Source organism: Pipistrellus kuhlii, unplaced genomic scaffold (assembly GCF_014108245.1).
Source record: "Pipistrellus kuhlii isolate mPipKuh1 unplaced genomic scaffold, mPipKuh1.p scaffold_m20_p_4, whole genome shotgun sequence".
Classification (NCBI taxonomy): domain Eukaryota; kingdom Metazoa; phylum Chordata; class Mammalia; order Chiroptera; family Vespertilionidae; genus Pipistrellus; species Pipistrellus kuhlii.
Window position 1 is genome coordinate 89,500,829 of NW_023425540.1, and position 18,308 is coordinate 89,519,136.

The window sequence follows — 18,308 nt, forward strand, 5'->3', positions numbered from 1 at the left end:
TCTATATACCCTTTCTTTTTTACCACCACCTGATAAAGTGTCTGTTGTACCAGCAAAAAAGTTCTGTTCCAAGCTGGTCAGCTACTTGCCATGGTTAACATACCTAAACCACTGACCTAGAGAATTCTTTAAGCCTGGAGTGCTGGGCCCACTCTCCGTTTCAGAGTCAACAGCTAATTACTTCTAAGTAGCTCCCAAGTGATATTGATAGAGACCTCACTTTGAGAACTAGAGCTTTGAGTTTCCTCTGGTACCCAAGTGACTGCACTGCCCCCCCTGGCTCTCAACACTACAGCAGAGGTTCTCCCACAGGTTGAGTCCCACAGGTTGAGAATCGCTAGCAGGGTCACCTAAGACCATTGGAAAACACAGATATTTACATTATGACTCATTAACAATATCAAAATTACAGGTATGAGGTAGCTGATTTCATTTTTGTCACTTAATGTCCCTCTGTTTACCCAGGTTTTTCATTCTGTCTTGGGACTCTTTCCTTCATATAGAGTGACCTTTCTTTCAAACAATACTTTGTAAGTGTGCACTATGTGGAAAGTAAGCTACATTAGTCTTGTGAGGGTAGTCCTCTCTATTGCCTGGAAGTATCCCAAAGAGACCTATGGTGAAGAAAGGGCAAGGACTGTCTGTTTTGAAAGATTGTTGTGGCCTTTGGGTGAGACAAAAGAATTACCGTATTTTTCGGACCATAAGACGCACCGGACCATAAGACGCACCAGTTTTTAGAGAAGGGAAATGAAGAAAAAAAGATTCTGAAACAAATAGTGTCCTAAAATATTTTACGTGCATTAAAACCCAACATCACAATCATAAACACATGTAATCAACCCTGTAAAGTAAACAGCAGCATTTAGAACCATTTTAGAGCCGGGCAAGCACACAGAGACCACACAGAGCCGGGCAAGTAAAAAAAACTTTTTTTTTAAAGAATATGTGTAGGCTATATTTGGACCATAAGACGCAGGGACTTTTCCCCCCCACTTCTGGGGGAAAAAAAGTGCGTCTTATGGTCCGAAAAATATGGTAATTTGTCTATCTACTCCTCTATGGTGAACATTTGTAGTTTTATACTTTATTCATTCAGAAAATGTTGCAATGAATATACTTGTTTAGGCATATCCATACACATCATGGGATAGATTGTGAAAAGTGAAGTTAATGAAGACTTTGTTAAAAGTTTTGTTTGTTTGTTTTTTAATATATTTTATTGATTTTTCACATAGAGGAAGGGAGAGAGATAGCCAGAAACGTCGATGAGAGAGAAACATCGACCAGCTGCCTCTTGCACACCCCCTACTGGGGATGTGCCCGCAACCAAGGTACATGCCCTTGACCGGAATCGAACCTGGGATCTTTCAGTCCGCAGACCCGACGCTCTACCACTGAGCCAAACCGGCTTCGGCGACTTTGTTAAAAGTTTTGTTTTTATGCCGAAACCGGTTTGGCTCAGTGGATAGAGCATCAGCCCGTGGACTGAAAGGTCGCAGGTTTAATTCCGGTCAAGGGCATGTGCCTTGGTTGTGGGCACATCCCCAGTGGGGGATGTGCAAGAGGCAGCTGATCGATGTTTCTAACTCTCTATCCCTCTCTCTTCCTCTCTGTAAAAAAATCAATAAAATACATTTAAAAAAAAAAAAAAATAAAAAATAAAAGTTTTGTTTTTAGAAAGTACCGTATTTTTCAGACCATAAGACGCTCCGGACCATAAGACGCACCAGTTTTTAGAGAAGGGAAATGAAGAAAAAAAGATTCTGAAACAAATAGTGTCCTAAAATATTTTATGTGCATTAAAACCCAACATCACAGTCATAAACACATGTAATCAACCCTGTAAAGTAAACAGCAGCATTTAGAACCATTTTAGAGCCGGGCAAGCACACAGAGACCACACAGAGCCGGGCAAGTAAAAAAACTTTTTTTTTTAAAGTATATGAGTAGGCTATATTTGGACCATAAGACGCAGGGACTTTCCCCCCCCACTTCTGGGGGGAAAAAAGTGCGTCTTATGGTCCGAAAAATACGGTAATCATATGCATGGTTTAATAACAAACATTCCCCCCTCTCCTCAATAGCATTAAGAGTAGGAACTGAAAAGTTAATCTCTCTTATTGAGGATCGAGTCTTCAATCCAGATATATGCCCCAGCTGGGAATCAAATTCGTGAGGACCTGGTTCATAGGTCGATGCTCAACCACCGAGCCATGCTGGTTGGGTGAAAAGTTAAGCTCTCAATTCTTGATTTTGGTTCCCCCAAATTCTTTCACCAAACACAACTACTATTTCTTATCTATCCTCCAAGAAGTGGTCTGTGCATATAGAGGTATAGTGAGGTGAGTGTGTAAATATTTCTCTTAAATATAAAGAGTAGTGTATAATAACCAATCTTCCCCTCCTTCCCTCCTTTCTCTGTGCATGTATATTGTGTGCGTACATGCACCACCTTCTCACCATTTAACAATGTAAGATGGAAGTTATTCCACATTAGATAGAGCTCTCAGTCCTTTTACAAGATATGATGCAGTAATAGTTTCTGATTTGGGTATATTATAATTTATAGGACTAGTGTCCCATTGGCTGGATACTTAGATTTATTTACAGTGTTTTGCTATTTGACAATTTTGATTTGTGTTTACATCTTTGTACATCTGAGTGACTATATCTGCTGGATAAATTCTTAGGAATAAAATTTCTGGATTAAAGGACATTGACATTTAAAATCAGCATAGATATTGCCAAACACTCTAAAAACATTGTGCAAATTACACTTTCACCAGCAGCAAATGAGTCCCAGGCCCCCCAATTCTCACCAACAGTGATGTCATTCTTTACTGATTTGCCATTCTTTTAGGCACATTGTCTCTTAGGTAAAATGTCTCTTCATAAGTTATGGGCATTTGTATTTTGCTATTGATCACATTCTTTGTTTCTCTGATGCATTATTTCCCCTTTTTTTTGTTGATTTAGATTCTTAATATTCTTTGTAGGGTAATGGTTTAAGCTTTATAATAAATGCAAATTCTCCCTCCTTTTTTATTTGCTCAAGTCTGTTTTGCTAGGAATATGGCCACACAGTTTTACAGTGGGATAGTTCTTATGATATGCTTTTATCAAATACAGTGAAACCTTAGTTCTCAAACTTAATTCGTTTTAGAACCGCTGTTCAAGAAGTGATTTGTTTGAAAATCGAATCATTTTCCCCCCATTACAAATAATGTAAATTGAATTAATCCGTTCCAGACCCCCAAATGATTCCGTTTTAACCTTCCTTATAAACAGTACTGTTTAATCTATAAACAAATACTTTTTAAATTTATCAAATCACCCCCTTACTAGCCTTAAATGAATCACTATCAGCGCTCCTTCCAGAGGTGTCTCTTAGGAGGCCAGTATGCTGCATCTATGCTTTTTCACATCTCTGCCTCTGAAATCTGTCACCTTCTAACTGCTTTTTGTTTATCCAATCAACAGTTTTTCTACCTCTTCAGTTGCCTGTGATTATTGTTTCTTTCACACTATTAGCACTCTTGATGGCCTCTTTATGTTTTAAAATTGTGCTAATCATTGATTTAGCCAACAACAAAAGCATTCTCTCCCCTTTTTTGTTGCCTGAGCGATGCTTTTTTGTCATGCTGAGGTATTAGCATGAAAGTGTTGTCAAGTCAAAAACAAGTTTTGGTAGACTGCTGAGCCATTTTTTTCTGTGAACAACTTTGTGGAGAACTGAATTGTTCAAGATGGGAGATGTTCTAGAACGAGGTTTGATTATAGATGTTTTTTGTTTTTATAGAAACAGGCTTATCTATTTTTTTCCTTTATGGCTTCTAAGTTTTATGTCATGTTTAAAAATGTTTTCTCTATTACAGAATTATGAACTATTCTTATGTATTTTTCCCTTGGATCTTTAACTCAGATTTTATTTTGGTTTCAGTGAGTTAATAAAGATCTAGGTGTATAATCCCCCCACCCCCCAATTTATAGTCATCCTAGTACCATTTATTTAGCTATTGCTAATCCAACTCCCCTCCCTCCCTCCACTAATATGATACATAATTTTTGGTATATTTTATTTAGTTTTCACATTTTGAAGGTTTGGGCCTAATTCTGAACTTTTTGTTTCATTGCTGTTTTGCTTATTCTGTGCTAAAAACGTATTATCCTACCTGTATATGAGTTTAATGTATAATGGGTCTCGTTGCCTTTTATTCTTTTTCAAATGTTCAGTATTTTCTTTACCATTCCTCTAATATACTCTTCCAGATGTGTGAGTCTTAACCCTTACCTACACATCAGAATTACTTGCACATCAATATGTGATGCCTGAGCCTGGCCAGCATAGCTCAGTGGTTGTGTGTCGATCTATGAACCAGGAAGTCATGGTTCAGTTCTCGTTCAGGACGCATGCCCGGGTTGCGGGCTCAATCCCCAGTGTGCAGTGTACAGGAGGCAGCCCGATCAATGGTTCTCTCTCATCATTTACGTTTTTATCTCTCTCCTTCAATCAATAAAACTATATTTAAAAAAAAATTATGATGCCTGAGCCCTAATCAGTTAGGTTCAGTGGATAGAGCATTGGCCTTCAGACTGAAGATTTGATTCCTGTCAAGAGCAAGTGTCCAACCAGTCGCTATGATTCACATTGACCACCAGGGGGCAGACACTCAATGCAGGAGCTGCTGTGATGAGCACAGAGGAATGGCACCGTGGACCTGGCGCCCACAAAGCAACGCTCGGCCTCCCCCAAGTGGGACACAGGCTCCACCACCACCCCAAGCAACATCCCAACAAATTGCAGCCAACTCTGCCCAGACCCCATGGCGCAAAATGTGGTCCATAGCCCAGCCCAGCCTGGAAACAGTCACTGTGGGTGCCCAGTAATGATGACACTTAGCAATACCCGAATTCTTCTCCCTAGCAATGACTAGCCTCCTTGCAGTTTCTTCAGCCCAGGAACATGACTTGCTTTATAGCCAGATGGAAACATTTCACACTTTAACCAAATGTCTGTGAAGCGTTTTCCCATGCCTCATCTCATTTGATCCTCATAGAAGTCCTGGAGTAGGTAGATGGGAGACTCAGTGGAATCCCTGTTTTCTTTTCATTGGCTGGAAAACGGAGATTTAGAAAGCTTAGAAACTTGACCTGACTGAAAAGAAGTAAGAAATGGTGGATCTTGAAAATGGTCTTCAGGCTTTCTCACTGTGCAGAATATAGTCAAACACTGCTGCAGTGAATAAATATATATATATATTTTTTTAAATAAACCTTTATTCATATTTTTACAAAAGTTCCTAATTTTTCCCCCCTCCACCAGTTTCCTACCCCACCCTCTGCCCTTTCCCCACCCCACATTGTCCTCATCCATAGGTGCACAGTTTATGTTCAGTCTCTTCCTGCACCCCCCACTCTTTTCCCTGAGAATCATCAGTCCACTCCCCTTCCATACCTTTGATTCTTTTACTATATTCAACAGTTAATATTGTTCATCAGGTTTTTAATTCCCTTGGTTTTTAGATTCACTTGTTGATAGTTATGTATTTATTGTTCATAATTTTTATCTTTATTTACTTTCTCTTCCGAAAGAACCCCCTTCAGCAATTCATATAATTCTGGTTTGGCGGTGATGAACTTCTTTAGCTTTTTTTTTTTAATATTAGTGAAGCTCTTTACCTGGCCTTCGATTCTGAGTGATAGCTTTGCTGGGTAGAGTATTTTTGGCTGTAGGTTCTTGCTATTCATCACCTTGAATATTTCTTGCCATTCCCGTCTGGCCTGCATGGTTTCTGTTGAGAAATCGGCTAACAATCGTATGGGTGCTCCTTTATAGGTAACTACCTGTTTCTCTCTTGCTGCTTTTAATATTCTCTCTTTGTTTTTGCTCTTGGAATTTTAATTATGATTTGTCTTGGTGTGGTCTTCTTTGGATTCCTTTTGTTTGGAGTTCTGTGCGCTTCCTGGACTTATACGTCTATTTCTTTCCCCAGGTGGGGGAAGTTTTCTGTCACTATTTCTTTCAGTATGTTTTCGGTATCTTGCTCTTTCTCTTCTTCTGGGACCCCCATAATTCTGATGTTGGTTCGCTTGAAGTTGTCCCAGAGGTTTCTTACATTATCTTCAACTTTCTGGATTCTCTTGTCTTCTTGCTTCTGCAGAGGAGTATCTTTTGGCTCTTTATGTTCCAAATCTTTGACTTGATTCTTGCGATCTTCCATTCTGTTTTTAGGACTCTGTATAATATTTTTTATTTCAGACAATGTATTCTTTATTTCTTGTTAATCCCTTATTATTTCTTGTTGATCCCTTATTATTTCTTGTTGATCACTCATTATTTCTAGTTGATCCCTTTTCATATCCTTGTAGGTCTTATTGACCTTTTCTAGGAAATTCTTGAAAAATCTTATAAGCGTAGATTTGAACTCTATATCCATTCGCTTTTTGTCCTCCATTTCTTTCGTTTGTGATCTGTTTCCTTGTCTCAGCATTTTCACAGCTTCCCTGAGTTGGTAGCCTTAAAAGTCTCTGTGTTCAGCTTGGATGGGGCGGAGTTTCAGTGTGGAGCCTACAGCCTTGGCTTCCGTCAGCCCCGCCCTATGAAGCTCCTGAGTCTCGGTATTCCGCAGGGTCCTTCAGTACTCGCTGCAAGCACTTCAGAGAGAAAGGTGCCCTCGAGTTTCACCTGCTACCAAACAGTCTAGGCCAGGGGTCTGCAACCTTTAAGACATAAAGAGCCACTTGGACCTGTTTCCGAAAGAAAAAAAAACCTGGGAGCCACAAAACCATTGCGACATTTAAAACAAATATAACACTGCATATATTGTTTCTTACCTTAATGCTGTATACTGGATCGTGCAGTTAGCTGTCAATCTGAAGAAAAAAAAGGACTTTTTCACTTAACAATGTAAAATATATTTTTGCATATTAATAGCTAATTAAAATATTTAATTTACCTGGTTAATGGGATTTTTGCTCTTGAACCTCAGTGCACAGTGTCAGCACATCAGGGTTGTAAGATGTTACCTCCATTTTCACACAGGCTTGCAAGTTGTCGGAGCCGCGGTAAAGCTTCAAAAGAGCCGCAGGTTGCCGACACCTGGTCTAGGCTCTCCTCCAATGAGCCTGGAACTTGGGTTTTCAGTTGGCAGTGGAGTTGGAAGTGGAGTTCAGAGCAATCTGGAGCCCCAGCCTTTCTTCCGCCAGGGCAATCCAGCAGCACAGTCAACCACCCGTTCTCTGCATGCAATGTGTGCACCTCCGAGACTTCCTTTCGCCGCTCCTCTGGGCTTCCGCCTTATAGCCCAGGCTCCCTCTGTAAGAGCCTGGGTCCCTGAGGTCTGGCCTAGAACTGGGGTTCAGTGCAGTCGGAACTGGTGCTCAGCACAGTCCGGAGCTTTTGTCTCCTTCCCGCCAGGGCAATCTAGCAGCAGAGTCAACGGTCCGTCCTCTGCGCACAATGTGCGCGCCTCCAGGGGCACTGCCTTTTGCCACTCCCCTAAGATTCCACCTAACAGCCCAGGCTCCCTCTGTATGAGCCTGGGTCCCCAGGGTCTGGCCTAGAACTGGGGTTCAGTGCTGTCAGATCTGGGGTTCAGCACAGTCCAGAGCTTTTATCTCTTTCCCGCTAGGGGAATCCAGCCAGGCACTCAGCTGCCCCCTCCTCTCTGGTTCCGTCCCCTCTGCGCGCGCAACGTGTCTCCATACCGTAGGCTTTTACAGCTCCTCTGATTTTCCTTCTGGTTTTCTCCTTGTTTCTCGTAGAATTTCCAGTCAGTCGGCTTTCCTGTAGTTCTGGGTAATGTCCATTTTATATTTTAGTTGTATTTTATTGAAATTGTTGTGTGAGGCTGCAGTTAGGTGTTACCTATGCTGCCATCTTGGATTCTCCTTTAGATATATTTTATTGATATTTTTACAGAGAGGAAGGGAGAGGGAGAGTTAGAAACATCGATCAGCTGCCTCCTGCACACCCCCCACTGGGGATGTGCCTGCATCCAAGGTACATGCCCTTGACGGGAATCGAACTTGGAACTCTTGAGTCCACAGGCCGACGCTCTATCCACTGAGCCAAACCAGCCAGGGCTGCAGTTAAATATTTTATCCTTGTTCTCTCGGTGTGATCTACAATAATAATCTGTTTCAGCCGAAGCCGGTTTGGCTCAGTGGATAAAGCGTCGGTCTGTGGACTGAAAGGTCCCAGGTTCGATTCCGGTCAAGGGCATGTACATTGGTTGCGGGCACATCCCCAGTAGGGGGTGTGCAAGAGACAGCTGGTCGATGTTTCTCTCTCATGGACATTTCTAGCTCTCTATCACTCTCCCTTCTTCTGTAAAAAATCAATAAAATATATATTTAAAATAATAATAATAATAATCTGTTTCGTGTTGATATTTATTACTGTGTTACTGACAGTTACCTGAAAGAGAAGTTGTGGTGCTTCACTGGGCTGGAAAATGTTTAGCTAAATCAGAAAGCAGGTCTAATTAAGCAAGTTTATTCTATATCACTATCTATAAAAGGCTAAGTTGACTTGAGCATATAAATATAAAGCATGATACATATGAAGTCTCGCTGGTGCCAGTCACACAGTGTCTTTCTATCTGTCATTGTCAATTGTGAATTTAGTTGACACTTCTATTTTAGAGAAAGGGCAAATAGCAATATTAAAATATTTCTTCTACCCTTTCAATGTGCACAAATTCGTGCACCAAGCCACTAGTTTTAATATAGAAAAGACATTGCTGTATATGTGTTATTTGAATATATGTCACTTTGGTAATTTGTTCACTTTATGGAATTCTCTTATTCTAATATTTTTTCAAGTGATTGTCTTAGGTTTTCCTAGTAGATAGCCATCTTTTTGCATTATTGATAACTAGTGGCCTGGTGCACAAAATTTGTGCATAGAGTTGTCCCTCAGTCTGGCCTGCACCCTCTCCAATCTGGGACCCCTGTGGATCAAGCCTAAACCAGCAGTTGGAAATCCTTCTCGCAATCTGGGACTGATGGTTCCTAACCGCTCACCTGCCTGATCACCCCTAATCACTCTTCCTGCCGGCCTGATTGCCACCAACTGCCCCCCAAGCTGGCCTGCTGATCTCAACTACTCCCCCCCCCCCTGCCCCCCTGGGCAGCCTGCATGCCCCCCACTGCCCCTCTGCCAGCCTACTCACCCCAACTTTCTCACCCCACACCCACTCCTACTGGCCTGATTGTCCCTAACCTGCCTCAGCCCCACCACCATGGTTTTGTCCAGAAGGACATTTGGAAGGTCACCCAGAAAGTCTCCTGGTCTAATTAGCATATTAACCTTTTATTAGTATAGATTTTACTTTCTCCTTGCCAGTATTTCTACCAGTATTTGTGCTCTTTTGGGCATCCCTGTTTTGGGTCTGACTTAAATAGAGATGTATATCTAGTGTTTAGGCCTGGTGCACAAAATGCGTGCACAGTGGTGGTGGTGGGGAGATCCCCTCAGCCCAGCCTGCACCCTCTCGAAATCTGGGATCTCTGGCTCCTAACTGCTCACCTGCCTGCCTGCCTGCCTGCTGCCTCATCACCCCTAACTGCTCACCTGCTTGCCTGCCTTCCTCTGCTGCCTCAACCCCCATCCACCATGGCAGCTGCCTCTACCTCCACCATGGCAGCTTTGTCTGGAAGGTTGTCCAGAAGGCCATTTGGCTGTCCAGTCTAATTAGCATATTAAGCTTTTATTATTATAGATATATAATGTGAGGTTTGGTTTGCAGTCATTTAAAATTGGGGAATAATCTATTCTTCGTTTATAAGATGAATTTTATCAAATTCCCTTTCGTTGACATCTGTGGTGATTACCCTGTGATTTTTCTCCTTTATTTTATTTATGTGACAGATTATCTCAATATGTTTCCTAGCATCAAATTAAACCATCTCTGTGCTTGTGAAATTGAAAGTTTAGTGTAGTGCTGAATTTTATTTGTTAGCTTTTCATTTAGAAGCTTTGCTTTTCAATAACCAATAATGAGGTTGATCCATAGTGCTTTCTTGTGTGTTGTCTGGTTTTGATATCAGTGTTATGTTAACTTGTTCAAAAAGAGTTTGGAAACCTTTCACATCTGTGCTCTGGAATGTTTTTGCATTTCGTGATCTTTTCCTTGAAGAATTGAGAAACTTCACCTGTATAGCTGTATGGGCTTGAAGCTTTATTTCCTAAGGAACAACTTAAGATCTTTGACAATACTCTCGCTATTTTCTGTAAATATTGACCTTTTGAACTTTATTTCTTTTGGGCCAATATATTTTTCTTTTAGAAAAGTCTGAATTTACTTTCAAAGAAAAGCTAAGAATATTTAACTTTTGTACTCATTAAAATATAAAATGGGTACTATGTACTACTATTCCCATGTTGCAGGTTAAGAAATGGAAGCACACAGAATGGAGGAAGTTAAACAGCCTTTCCATGATCACACAGCCAGTAAGTGGCAGAACCAGAATTGGCTCTCACAGTTTGGCTAAGATTCTCTTTCAGACTTTCTGGATGTTTGATAATTTCCCCTTGCTCATTCCTAATTTTGTGCGACTCTTAAAATATAAAACAGAATTTCAGCAGTAGCTATTTCAGCAGTAGCAAAATCTGATGTTATATATTTTTTTGTAACATTTTACTGAAAATAACACACACAAATATATTTGTCATTTTTATTTTATTTTTTAAAATTGATTTTAAAGAGGAAAGGAGGTGGGGGAGAGAGAGATGGAAACATCAATAGTGAAAGAGAATCACTAATCAGCTGTCTCCTGCATATTCACACTGGAGACCAAATCTGCATGCAACCTGGGCATGTGTCCTGACCGGGAATCGAACCTCCTGGTGCATAGGTCAACACTTAGCCTCTGAGCTACACCAGAGGGGCAGAAGGAAAGCAAAAAAGATACATTTAAGTGGAATTTACTATCCATACAAACAATCTAGTTATTCTCACGGGTACAGGTGTTGAGAAATATTACTCCTTACAGAGAAGGTAGAAGAGGGAAGCAAAAGCTGGTAGGTAAAAGATGATGTGTGATACCTGGCCAACGAGTTTAGAATCTTTCTAAGGTTGATAAAAATGTGCTTTTGCAGCCTTAGAAATGCTTTTAGTCCTTTCTTACAAATAAAAATCTGAAAAGGGACCAAAATAGTTTGTACGGTAAGTCTTCTTTACAGAGGTTAGATTCGTACTTATTTTGTAATAAGGTTTTTGAAACTTTCTGTTTTAGAAAGTGGTCAGAAAACTAAGAGCTTGCTATTGCTTGGAGCTCTCCCTAACAGGTAAATGTGTGTTTTAAGGTTTTCATTTAGATCAGACACTGGACCCAGTCAACCAACACTTTGGTCAGGTAAAATAAAGCAGTAGTTCTCAGATTTGAGTGTCCAGAAGAATCACTGCAGGCCTGTTAACTCAGAATTCTGGGTCCCTCCTCAGAGTTGCTGATTCAGCAGTTTTTGGGCTATGACCTGAGAATTTGTATTTCTTGCCAGATACCAGGTGACCCTCGTTGTGATGGTCATGGACCATGCTCTGTAAACCTGTATGCTGACAGAATGGATTAGCCAGAATATAGTCAGTAAAGAATTAGTAGCACCATGTCGGTTATTAAAAGAATGAATGGCTCATTTACTTTCTCTATTTTGGAATGATAATTGGACATTTTTAACATTTAAAGAGACATACTGTACTTTAGTCTAATGTTTTTCTCTTTTCTATTAATATCTGATTCTTAAACTAATGCAAAGAAAACAAGGGGATGTTATATTAAATAAATCTTAATTTGGACTTTTAAAAAGGTCACAGTGGAAATAAATGTGTTTGCCTATAGAATGAAAAGACTGAACGCTTTGAATTACTACAGTGTGCTGTGAGATTTATTGGCTCCTCTAGGCTCAGGTTTTTGGTAGAAATATTAAGCAGCCTTGTACCAGCTTTATTACTGTGACAGTAATGGAAGGTGATCATAGTTGTCTTTTAAACTGGATTTTTTTATTTTATTGATTTTGTACAGAGAGGAAGGGAGAGAGATAGAGAGTTAGAAACATCGATGAGAGAGAGAGTCATCGATCAGCTACCTCTTGCACATCCCCTACTGGGGATGTGCCCGCAACTAAGGTACATGCCCTTGACCGGAATTGAACCCGGGACCCTTTAGTCCCCAAGCCGATGCTCTATCCATTGAGCCAAACCGGTTTCGGCCATAGTTGTCTTTTAGAATATGTGATTCACAGTGTGTCTAACTTCACATGATAATTATCCGTAAATTTGTTTCATTTTAAAAATTTTAGTTAGTGAAATTATATGAGATATAATGAGATCATATATAACAGGGTGTTGTCAGTAGTAGTAATAGTTGTAGTAGCAGAAGAGCCTGCCTTTCCCAGATGCAGTACAGCTAAGTGCTGAAAAACAGAGCTTCAGCTCTGGAGTAAGTTGCCTTGGTTCAAATCCAGGCTCCACTAATTCTTATCCCTGGGAAAATTATTGTACATAACCATTCTAGGTCATGGGTATGTTTTTTTCTCTTTTCAATGAGGATGATAGTAGTGCCTACCAATGAGAACTGTGTAGATTAAAAGGGGATAAAAATACTTTTCTCATAGAATTGTGTTGATTAAATGAGATAGTGTATAAAGGGTTTTTTTTGTTGTTGTTGTTTTGTGTGTGTGTGTGTGTGTTTTAAGTAAAAACTACTTTTATTAACAACTTTGGGACACACAATAAACAATTTCACAGAACAGAAATAAGACAGTCCCAAGATACTGGAGTGTAACATTGTAACAGACAGGTTAATACTCTTTACTCTCCTCTCCCCACCATTATCTACTAACTTCCTTAAAATCCTTCCTGAGGGCAGCCATGTCCTCAAGTGTCTCTCCTTCCTCCATGACCTTACCCACATACCAGTGAACAAAGGCACACTTCGCCTTTATCAGGACAAACTGGTGGTAAAGGTGAGCCCAGGCTTCAGCAACGGCTGTCGTGTTAATCAGCATGCACACAGCTCACTGTACTCTGACTAGGTCTCCACTAGGTACCACAGTGGGAGGCTGGTAATTAAAGCCAACATTGAAGCCAGTGGGTACCAGTCCACAACTGAATGGTATGCTTGGTCTTGATGGTGGAAATGGTAGTATTGACATACTTGGTAACCACATCACCATGGTTAGTAAGCTATGTATTTACCGTGGCGACGGTCACATTGCACCATCTGGTTGGCTGGCTCAAAACACAAATTGTGCCCTTGCTGATTAGGCTCAGTGGATAGAGCATCAGCCTGCAGACTGAAGGGTTCTGGGTTTGATTCTGGTCAAGAGCATGCAGGGGACATCCAATCAATGTTTCTCTGTCATCATTGATGTTTCTCTCTCTCTCTCCCTTCCTCTCTGAAATCAATAAAAATATATTAACACACACATACACTGGTGATCTGCTGTCCCTGGTAGGCTTTCTTAGCTGAGATGACAGCAGCATATTGTGGCCACAGAGAAATGGATGTGAGGATAGTATATCAGGTTGGTCTGGAATTCAGTCAGAATAATATTCAGGGCTTTGTCAAACCTGAGGGAAGCAGTGATGGAGGACAAAATCTGCCTAATAAGGTAATTAAGATTAGTATAGTAGTTTGGGTGCTAAGTATTGAGGTTTTTATGACAAATATTGTAGGTGGCTTCATTGTCAACCATGAAGGTATAATCAGAGTGCTCCAGGGTGATGTGGGTGGTGAGGATGTTAGGGCTGTAGAAACTGGAGAGGATGGGCAGATGAACTCCGGATTGTCCTTCTTGCCATAATCAACAGAGCTGTTCCATTAGTAGGGAGGTGAATCCAGAACTAGTTCCCTCACTAAAACTGGAAAATCAGGAAGCACTGAAGACCTGTGCACTGATAAGCCAGTTTCCAATTTTAGTCCAAGACCAGGTCAGTGACCTTCTTGCCAATGAGGTGGTATCCACGGTTATAGTTATTGGCAGCATCTTCCTTGTCTTGAGCTGCTCAGAGTGGAAGAACTGACAGTAGGTATTAGTGCGAACTTTATCAATGGCCATGGATGGGTTCCAGTTCTACAAATACTGCCATTGGAACAGGCTTGCTAGTGCCTCTCTCACTAAAGAAGGTGTTAAAGGAGTCATCTCCTCTCCTAATGGTCTTGTCACTTAACATCTGGCCATCAGACTGGATGCTATATTCCAGCATTGCTGATTTGGACACTAGCCTGGCCAACTTAGATGGAGATTCACTCACAAATATCTGAGACTTGTAGGTCTCCTGGAGTTAGCGAGGGGACGGAGGCAAGGATCTCCCTCTGACAGACTACTGAGTCTGAGGGAGAAATATATCAAGTTCTTAGCATTGTGTCTGGGTTTACCGAAAAACTTAGAAAAGTTTGGTTAGTTGGCTAGGTGCTTTCTTACATAAAGGGTTTGAGAAAACAATAAAATATTTGGAGTGATGAGACTGCTTTATAATGTTTTCAGTTAATATTTTCTAATAAAAATATTTTACGCTTATTGTACAAAATTTGCAAGTCTAGAGAATTATTACCCATAATTCTATCATCTAGTTCAGTGTTAACTTTTCATTGTTTCCTCTACCAGTTTTTTATGTTTAATTATCTCGTTGTAAAGTCAAAGTTGGAGTCATGTTTCTTTTTCCCTACTTCTTTATAAGTGATTATTTTCTGTAACAAACTGAATGAGTGTTTTGCATAATAGTAACATTGAATACTTTGATTTAATAAGCTCCTAGTGACTAGTTTGAAGACTATTACTTGTAAGAAAAACCAATCAACCTGTTCTTTTTCAACTAAAGGACGATAATTAGGATCTGGAGTTAAAGACCTACATGTATTGCTTTAAAAATATTTTGTTGTTTTAATCTTATTAGTGGGGATATACATTACATAGAACTGTACAAATGTTACAGTTCAATGCATTTATCAAACTCATGTCTCTATAACCCACAACCATATCAAGATACATTATTCTGGAAAATTCCTTTAAATTTCTCTCTTTTTCTGTCCCTCAGACCCTCACTGCCATAATTAGTGTTGATTTCTTTCACCATTCTCAAACTTTATATATAAATGGAATCATACAGTATGTACTTTTTGGTGCAAGGCTGCTTATGCTTATAGCATGTTTTTGAGTTTCATCCATGTTGTTGCTTGAATCAGTAATTTTTTTGGTGTTTTAAAAATCCTCACCTGAGGATATATTTTTATTGATTTGAGAGAAAGAGAGAGAATTGATTGGTTGCCCCCTGTATGCTCCCCTACTAGGGTTCGAACCCACAACCTTGGTATGTGCCCTGACCAGGAATCAAACTCGTAACCTTTTGGTGTACAGGACTATACTCCAACCTGGCCACCTGGCCAGGACACATACCAGGACATTAGTTCTTTTTATTGCTAAATAGTATTTCATTGTGTAAATACCATGATTTGTTTATCCAATCTCCTATTCATGGACTTTGTAGTGGTCTCCAGTTTGGGATATTAGCATAAAGCTTCTGTGAACATTTTGTACAAGTCTTTGTGTGGACATATAAATTTCCATTTCTCTTGGATAAATAACTAGGAGTGGAATTGACTGCTCCAGATGAGAGAGGTCTGTTTTTGGACTCTAGTCTGGAAATTAGTAAGCTATGTAGCCCTGGACCAGATCTGGCTTGTTGACTGTTTTTTATAGTCCATAACCTAAGAATAGTTTTCTTTTTCTTTTTCTTTTTTTAATTGATTTTTAGAAAGGGAGGAAGAAAGGCATAGATTTGTTATTCCACTTACTAATGTATTCATTGGTTGATTCTTTTTTCTTTTTTTTAAATATATTTTATTGATTTTTCACAGAGAGGAAGGGAGAGAGATAGAGTGCCAGAAACGTTGATGGGAGAGGAACATCGATCAGCTGCCTCTTGCACACCCCCTACCGGGGATGTGCCCGCAACCAATGTACATGCCCTTGACCGGAATCGAACCTGGGACCTTTCAGTCCGCAGACCGACGCTCTACCACTGAGCCAAACTGGCTTCGGCCATTGGTTGATTCTTGTATGTGCCCTGACTGGGGATTGAACCAGTAATGTTGGCATATCGGGTCGATGCTCCAACCAACTGAGCTATTTGGCCAGGGCAGTTTTTATAGTTTTAAAGGGTTGATTTAAAAAAAAAAAAAAAAATGAGGAATGGAAAACATAGGTTGTCTGCTAAGACTAAAGTATTTACTAACTGGTCTTTAATAGAAAAAAGTTTATCACCTTTCTTCTAGTTTATTCCATTGATCTATTTGGCCATTTCTTTAGGTTCATTATAATAAGCATTAAAATAGGGTGCTTATACCTTAGAATTTTCTAGGTCACTTTGTTTTTTGTTTGTTTGTTTTTACTGGTTTTGGGGTGTTGGGGGGAGAGACACATCTATGTGAGAGAGAAACATTATTAGTTGCCTCCTGTATGTGCCCCTACAGGGGACTGAACCTGCAGTATTTAGTTCAAAATATTTTTGTATGTGATGGTATCTACACATATAAAAGCCTAAGCGACTGAATGACCGAATAACCTGTCGACCAGTCACTATGATGTGCACTGACCACCAGGGGTCCAACGCTTAATGAGGAGCTGCCCTCTGGTGTTTAGTGTGCTCCTACAACCAACCTTCATCGGCCCTTTCCCCTGGCCAACCTCCCACAGCCCCAGTTGGCCCAGTAATTCATGCACCATGAATTCATGCACCAGGGCTCTAGTAACATATGTGCCCTGAGAAGACTAGAACCTGCCACCTTTTGGTATATGCGATAATGCTCCAACCAACTGAGCCACTGTACCAGGGCAGGTCATGTCCTCTTTGAATAGAGACAGTTTTACTCCTTCCTTTCTAATCTGCATGCCTTTTCTTTTTCTGGCTTTACTGCTCTTGCCTGAGACCTCCAGTACAATATTTAATAAAGGTAATGTGAGCATGCATTCCTTATCTTATTCTTGATCTGTGGAAGAAATCATTCAGTTGCTTATTATTAAGTACGGTGTTAGTTGTAGGATTTTATTTATTTATTTAAAATATTATTTTTTAATATTTTTATTGATTTTTTTACAGAGAGGAAGGGAGAGAGAGAGCCAGAATCGTCGATGAGAGAGAAACACCGACCAGCTGCCTCTTGCACACCCCCTACCGGGGATGTGCCCGCAACCAATGTACATGCCCCTGACTGGAATCGAACCTGGGACCTTTCAGTCCGCAGACCGACGTTCTACCACTGAGCCAAACCGGTTTCAGCAGTTATAGGATTTTAAAGACATATATCATCAGATTGATTAAGGCCCCTACTGTTCCTAGTTTACTGAATTTTTGGATTATAAACGATTGCTGAATTTTGTCAAATACCCTTTTTGCATCTATTGAGATGATCTTAGGAATTTTCTTTACTCTTTAATGTGAAGGGCATCTTTCTGAATGTTGAATCAACCTCTGAGTTAACCTTGATGGTAATGGATTACCCTTTTTATGTGTTACTGATTTAACTTATTAGAATATTGTTCATGATGTATTCATCTGTATTCATGAGGGATTTGGGTCTATATTTCCTTTTTTTTTTTTTGCAATGTCATTTAGTTTTAGAATCAAGAATATACTGGCTTCATAAAATTATTTGGGAATTATTTCTTCTTCCCTTCTTTTCTGAGTTTGCCTAAGATTAGTATTAATATTATGCCTTAAATGTTCGATAAAATTCACTAGTGAAACCCCCAGGGTCTGGAATTTTCCTTGTGGGGAGGTTTTAATTATGATTCTATTTGTTTAATACTTAAAGGCAATTTAAATAATTTCATCTTTATGTTAACTTTGGTGATTTATGTTTTTCAAGGAATTAATCTATTTCTTCTAAGTTCTCAAATTTATCTGGCAAAAAGATGTTCATAATACAATAGTCCCTAATTTCTTTTTTATGCTTGTAGAATATAATAATGTAGTGTTCCCTCTTTTAGTCTGATTTGTGTTTATCTCTTGTTTTCCCCTGATTAATGGCTTTGTCAACTTTATTGAAATTTTCAAACAACCATCTATTGATTTTGCCAATTTTTTCTTGTGTTCTATATCATCTATTCTGTTTTTTATTTTATTTACATTGGGTTTTCTTTGCTCTTTCTAACTGCTTGGGGGTAGCCTTAGATCACATGTGTCAAACACAAGGCCAAATCCGTCCCGCCAGGCCTTGCAATGTGGCCCGCACCGCGCTGTCATCACTGCACTCCGCTGCGTTTCCATCACAATGACAGTTTATGACTGTTCAGTAAACCA

At 39.9% G+C, this 18,308-nt stretch overlaps 1 protein-coding gene and 1 pseudogene across 7 annotated transcripts in view; one reads left to right on the forward strand and one right to left on the reverse strand.

Moving 5' to 3' along the window:
* Positions 1-18,308, forward strand: part of LOC118703341 (CREB binding protein) — a 157,496-nt gene that overhangs the window by 27,299 nt on the left and 111,889 nt on the right. The window lies entirely within an intron of this gene.
* LOC118702980 lies at positions 12,836-14,204 on the reverse strand (annotated as a pseudogene).